Below are 7,112 nucleotides of genomic sequence, written 5' to 3'. Positions count from 1 at the left end.
TTTAGGGAAAAGGTGTCTTCTAGGAGTGTTCAGTTCTCAATCTCGGTAGGCTAATATTTCCAACAGTTTTATTACGGGAACCGTAAGGCTAGAATTTTAGTGCGGGTATTCAAGGAAAATATGAATTTATACTAGGGAAGGGAAACCATAAACCCTAATGGGTGGAAAAACCGAGACGGTACACGAAAGACCAACTTGCAAACCCTCCCAAGCACCTGGATGACATACGGAATTAAATTGAAACGACATAGTAATTATTACATGAGCTATTTTTTAGGTATTGAGAACATATTTTCAAGATTAAGGTAAAATGAAAATAGGTGTATAAAATAATAGTAAAGATCCGACGTGTGAGCTCGAGACATTTCGGGACGTCACACCTCCTTCTTAGCGAAATATCGTCCTAAAGACGAGACTTTCGGCATTGAGAGTAGCTAACCTTAGCAAGCGAAAGGCACATAAATATTCCGAAATGTTGATGAGAGATTACAAGGGAAAAATAAAGGTAGAGAACTTATTACATACACGATTTAGGTTAAATTGTTAATATAATACTTTTTCCTGAACGGTTCGTAACATAATTGAGAAAAGTGGTAGCGACAATAATTACACCACACTAAAACTACTAATCATATACTATATTAGGTTTTCCGTTCATACTGATTTTAGAATAAAAGTTATCATAAGAGATTAGGTATTACATTACAACAACAAAAAAAAGAATGCAAATTCAAATTACACGAATCAACGATATAGCAGCGTTCCTCCATTTGTATAATCCCTAATAACAGCAATTTAATATAACTAATTTTCCTGTTATTTAATCATGAAGAATGGGATACAATCAAAACGAAATAATACCAAAGCAATTATCATAATCAATTTCATACCTAGGCATGGTAATTAAATTAATCTTAATACTAATTCCTATAACCGAGTGATGCAGAAAGTGTATGATCTATAATCAAATTCAGATGCATTCACGCGAATGGTCTTTTTCTTTGATAGACGAATTTCGCGAAGTTCAGGCAGATTATATTACCCTTATGCGGGCGATTTCCGATTAACAAATTTAAAATTCAGCCATTGCATATTTATCTTGGCTCCTACCTCCCTCTTAAGAATGTAGGTGAACATTTACCTCCTTCTTAAGAAGACGGCAGGGACAAGATCCTCGTTTGGGCCCACCTGTAAAAATATAGGTCAACGACTAAGATCGGACTTAGTACTTTCTGGGAATCTGTGAATAAACTTGATTGGATATTAGTCAGAGCTCAGGTAGATTCAGGTTTATCGTCAGAATCTGGATAGTAATGTTTAATTTCATCCATGTGACTAAGTAGCCGTTCGCCAGTTTCGAGATGTTTCAGAATTACGTCATACCGCGGATAGACTTCGACAATCTCAAAGGGGCCTGTATATTCGACGGAAAACTTATTTTCCTTAGCTTCTTTGAGCTTGAGTACCAAATCTCCTACCTCGAAAACCTTTTCGTGCAAATTGCGATCATAATAGTACTTGGACCTCAGTTTCGCGTCCGTCAGATTCTTAGTAGCGATTGCGCGAAGTTCGACTAACCGAGTAACCAAATCATGAAGGTACGAACCGTAAGTTTCGAGGATTTCGGTAGAAGGGTAGGATGATGGCATACGAGCCTCCTTTCCAAACACTAAGTGATAAGGTGAAAATTTGGTACCTTCGTGCACTGAAACATTATACGAGAGCATGGCGAATGGAAGAAAAGTATCCCAGTCGTCATAATCACGCAAATAATGCTTTAGGTAATCGGTTAATACCTGATGGCTCCGCTCGAGACTTCCGTTTGTCTGAGGGCGGTAACCAGAAGTTGAAAGCAGTTTTATCTTAAAGATCTTGGTGAAGTTTCCAATTATTTTATTGATAAATGATGTACCTCGATCGGATAGACCAGCTCTGGGACAACCGAATTTAGCAATAAATTCACGAACAAAGGCATCAGCTATGGTAGTTGCACGGATATTAGGCACAGCTACGGCAAGACAATACTTCGTGAGATTGTCCTGCATTGTTAGGATATGCACGTTTCCGTTCGGTGTTCTTTCTAAAGGTCCTACAGTATCCAAGCAGACCTTGTCAAAAGCTGTAGCAGGCGTGTTCGTGAGCACCGTCGGTTGCCTTGTTTTTATTCGGACTAGTTTATTAAACTGACAGCTTTGACACGTCTTGATAGTTTCCTGTATTTCCTGTACCATATTCGGCCAATAGAAACGTTCGCGTATTCGGCGATATGTTTTCCGAAATCCCTTATGCCCACCTACAAGACTGCGATGAAATTCGCGGATGATCTCTTTTCTCTGTTCGGGCGGCGGTAGCTCTACCCTTCCCAAGCAGAGCGTAACTTTGAGATCACTCTCCGAATACACCCTTCAAATTATATTTCTAAGCGCATTATCGGGAGCTTCTCAAGTGCATCGTTACTTTTGGAGATCCTAACGGATTTCGTGCAGGTACGGATCATGGCCTGTTTTAACTCATTTAAAACGGTATAGAGATCGTCTTCTGTGGTAAGGTCAGAGAATCGATTACGGCAAACTAAGCTAAAAATGTTTATTGCTCCGGATTGCGAAACTATGATTGATCCTCTTCTAACGCGCTGTTCCTTCAAAGTAACTTCACTAATGTAACCTAAATCTGTCAATAAATAGCCTATTGGCGTTACGAGTTTACAATCCGCAGAAATAAAATGCGCGATATTGTCTCGAGTCATCATCAGAGAGTCGGAGGTGATATTCGGATTCGAATCCTGATTTTGTGACAACAAAGAGGGAATGAATCTACGAGGAATTGGTAGTGGCGGTTCAGCAGGAATAGTTTCGTACAGTCTGACCCCTTCAGGCTGTATCTTCTTAGAATTTCGTTGACGCAATATAGAGGGTTGAGAAGTATTTACGGAAGGTTCATTTACGACAGAATCTGTAGCAGGCGGAGAAACGATGGGTGTCGAACACGATGTAGAAGGGGGATTTAAGGAACTCGGAGTTCTCGGGCTCTCTATAACTGCGTCGCGCGAACTTGTAAGCATCTCATTCATAGGCGTAGATGCAATCACGGTGTCTTCCGCTTCAGAATTGACATCTAATTATACTGATTCGGTATCGGATGGATTTGCTTCCGGAAGTAAAATCGTAATGGAACTATCTTCCGTAGCTTGAAGAGTGGTGTCAGTTTCGGCAAGATGCTCGTCAAGAGGAGTATGCTCATTTGACCTCGAAGACGGTGGGGCCAAAGAGGCTGGGTCGACGTCGACCACCATGTCGACAAGAGAGAGTTCTTTTCCGCTGAACAAGTTTTCGATGGAAAGGGGCTGCTTCCGGTAAGCAGCAGGTGGAAAATACTCGTCGTCGCCTTCACATCTTATCATTCTACGACGAGGAATTCGCGATTTTCGCGGTGCTGGTAAAGGGCTAGATTCAGAGTCGGAAAAAGAGCACAAAGGTTCACGATAGGATCTGAAAGGTATCTTTTTATAATTAGGCCTAGATTTTGATTGATTTCGCGTTCTAACGCTCACCGCGATTCCTGAGTTAGGAGAATCGTTATCAGAATCATCGCACGTAGACGTTTCTGATAACGGTTCTTTCCTCTCTTTACTAGGTCGACTCAGATTTCTTCGTACAGGTTCGGAAGTGATCGGAGAAATACGAACTTCATGTATAGTGCAATCACCGACGTTTTCAGGGGGATTCCGGGAAAGCGCGTCTGCGTTTTTGTTTGTTTTTCCCGACTTGTACACGATTACATATCGATAGTCACGAAGCTTGAATCTCCAACGCATCAATCGTGAAGATGGATCTTTTACAGAGTGGTGCCACCTTAACGCTTGATGGTCGGTTACCACCAAGAAATTTTGCCCATAAAGGTAGTGCCTAAAATGTCGTACATATTCGGCGACAGCCAGACACTCTCTTTCAGTGGCAGAGTAATTTCTTTCAGCTTTTGTTAGCAATCGCGACCCGTATGCTACAGGTAAATCGCTTCCCAGGTTGCCCTGACTAAGTACAGCTCCGATCGCATAATCGGATGCGTCAGTGGTTAAAATAAACGATCGTTCATAGTCCGGGTATTGTAAAATCGGGGCCTGAGTGAGAGCGTCTCTCATATCATTGAAACTACGTTGCTGTTCCTCGGCCCAATCAACGTTTTTGCCCTTCTCAAGCAAATCTGATAAAGGTTTAGTCCTCCTGGCAAAATCAGCGATGAATTTCCTATAGTAACCCATCAATCCGAGAAATTCTCTAACATTTTTCTGATTTTTGGGTACAGGGAAATTTGTCACAGCTATGATTTTGTCAGGATCGGGACTCACTCCTTCCCCAGAGATGATGTGACCTAGATGCTTCACTTTTGTGGATAGGAAAGCGCACTTTCCTGGTTGGAGGCGGAGACCGGCCGCGGCTAAACGTGCGCAGAGGAGCCTCGCTATACCCGCGTGTTCTTCAATAGAGGACGACAAAATGACAATGTCGTCAAGATAGATAAATAACTCGGTATTCTGAAGACCCATCAAAATACGGTCCATCAAACGCTGAAATGAAGCCGGGGCTCCTGTAAAGCCCTGAGCCATTCTCAAATATTCGTAATGGCCGTTGTCGGTGGAAAAGGCAGTCCTTGGCCCATCAGCAGGGTGTATAGGAATTTGATGGAATCCGCTGGCGAGATCAAAAACAGAGAAGTACTTAGCGTTGCCCAATCCATCGAGAATCTCGGTTATATTAGGCAGCGGGTATGCATCTCCTATAGTCTTCGCATTTAAAGCTCGAAAATCAATCACCATTCGCCATTGTCGATTCTCAGCAGCATCTGGCTTTTTGGGAACAATCCACAAGGGCGAATTGTATGGAGAATTCGATTCTTTAATTATACCGAGTTCGAGCATTTTACTTATTTGCTTCCTTATTTCTTCCTTATAAATTGGCGGATAACGATACTGTTTCGTCACCAAAGGCACATCGTCTATGGTGGGAATAGTATGCTGTACCAATGTCGTACCAGGAAACGCATCGCCTGGGAGAAAGAATAAATAAGGAAACTCCTCGATCAGTTTACTGACGCTCTTCCTTGCTTCCGCTTGCAAGTTCTTAACTCCCACTAATTCGCAGATACGACGCACTCGTTGTCGTTTTGATAGGCGGGGACCCGATCGGTTTTTAATAATTTTTTCTAGCTCTTCGTCAGATTCGGAAGGTGACTCGAGTTCCTTATCAATGTCATAAACGTCGAATTCAATCATTTTTTGGGAAGCTATCTGTAAATCTATATCCTCGTGACCGACGTTATAGGCCAGTACAAAGCATTTTCCATTTTCATTGGAAACTGCTGCATTACCAATAAAGACGTTTTCGCCTGCATCTATAAGTGGAAGATAGCCCTCCTTACATTCCACGTTTAAAACCTCGACAGGAACTACGTGTCGAGTTCGCGCTTTGAGAGTTAAAACCGGAGTATTTAAGGGGATCTCGTAGTGTTTTTCGCCTTCGAAATTTAAAAACCTTTCTGGATTTAAAAACGGTATAGGACTGATCGGTCTACTGATGGTAACGATTGCCTTGTGATGATATGATATAGTCACTTGTTCCTGGAAAAAGTATTCTCCACCAAGAATACCATCTCCAGGAACCCTTAAATTGTTAGGCATTACGTAAAATTTTACAGGAGTATCGAATACATTCAGAATGGTGGATCCGTATGAAGGTATTGATCCTTCTGTAATTCCGGTGATAGTGATCCGTTCGCTAATATTTACTGGAATATCCGAACCAACGCAATCTTGCTTGACGAGATTGACTGCGCAGCCAGTGTCGACAAGAAAGACTCCCTCACTAGTCTTTAGTTCCCTGACTTCAACTTTGACAACTGGGCAGCGGGAATAACAGTCTTGACGACTGACGGCGTAGCGACCACCGCAGCCCTGACAGTTCTCACTGGCGCGCTCGCCGTCGTATTCGAGCGGCGAGCGCTCTGGGAGTTTAAATTCTCAGAGGCATTGACTGTGGGATCCGATGGTACTTGGCTTGATGGAGAAAACGCACGACTCGCTAAACCGAGCGACTGTGCTCGCCGCGGGTTGGCTGGATTCCTGCACCGCGATGTTTCATGGCCAAGGTCATTACAAAAGACGCAGAATGGTGCCTTATTCGGGATTTGAGGTCGGTTATCACTCCATGATACGGTTTTAGGTTTTGTATCGCGACTTCCGCGGGGATATAATGAAGAACTCGGATGGTCTGGGTGATTACGGGCTAAGACACTAACTGGGCACTCACGTTCTTCGTGTTCTCGCAAAAAGTACGAGTTCTTTGACCGGGAGTCTTGTTCATAAAAACGAGATGGAGACGGCGAGCGCGAGTATGCACCATATCTCGAGGGGCTTTGATTTCGATAGGGACTTGCCTCACTTTGCCTGCTTTTGAACTCACGAGATTCCTTGTGTTTAGTTGATGTATCACGGAATTCAGGGGAGAAGTCGCGTCGGGCAAAGCGTAGTGCTGTTTCGCGCGTTCTCTGTCTGCTTAATGCACGGCGTTCTTCCTCACGCGCGAGTTCAATAGCTTCAATTAAATCTTTCGGTCGCGGGTTTTTTGCTGACATACGCTGTTCTAGATAATCAGGTAACCCATCTATAAAACATTCTGCTGGATTAAGCAACTCTATCAATTTCCTAATTTCGTCTTCCGGACGAGAACTCAATGCAGCTTTTGCTCCACGCACCAAATATTGCACGTGCGCTCCGTATTCGCTCACATTTTCGTCAGGGAGCATAGCTACTTTTGCTAACTTGCGATGAACGCGATCGAACTTGAACCCATCGACACATTCCTTCGCGGCACCCTTTAATTTTGCTATAACAGCGCGCACGAAAAGTTTTTCGTCGCTTCTTTCCGGCAGGAGACCCTTTGCGTTCTCGACGTCATAAACAAAAGTTCGGAGGGCTGGTTTACGCCCGTCAAACTGTGTTAATTCCGAGAGGGCATTCTGGAGGCCTAAATACTGTGTTTGAGGATTTAGTGGCATATTGAGATTAAAAATAATTAACTGAAGCCTCAATTAAGAATCTAAATAACTGCGGTTATCAT

This window comes from Belonocnema kinseyi, chromosome 9 (assembly GCF_010883055.1).
Source record: "Belonocnema kinseyi isolate 2016_QV_RU_SX_M_011 chromosome 9, B_treatae_v1, whole genome shotgun sequence".
Classification (NCBI taxonomy): domain Eukaryota; kingdom Metazoa; phylum Arthropoda; class Insecta; order Hymenoptera; family Cynipidae; genus Belonocnema; species Belonocnema kinseyi.
This window is presented reverse-complemented; position numbering follows the sequence as displayed.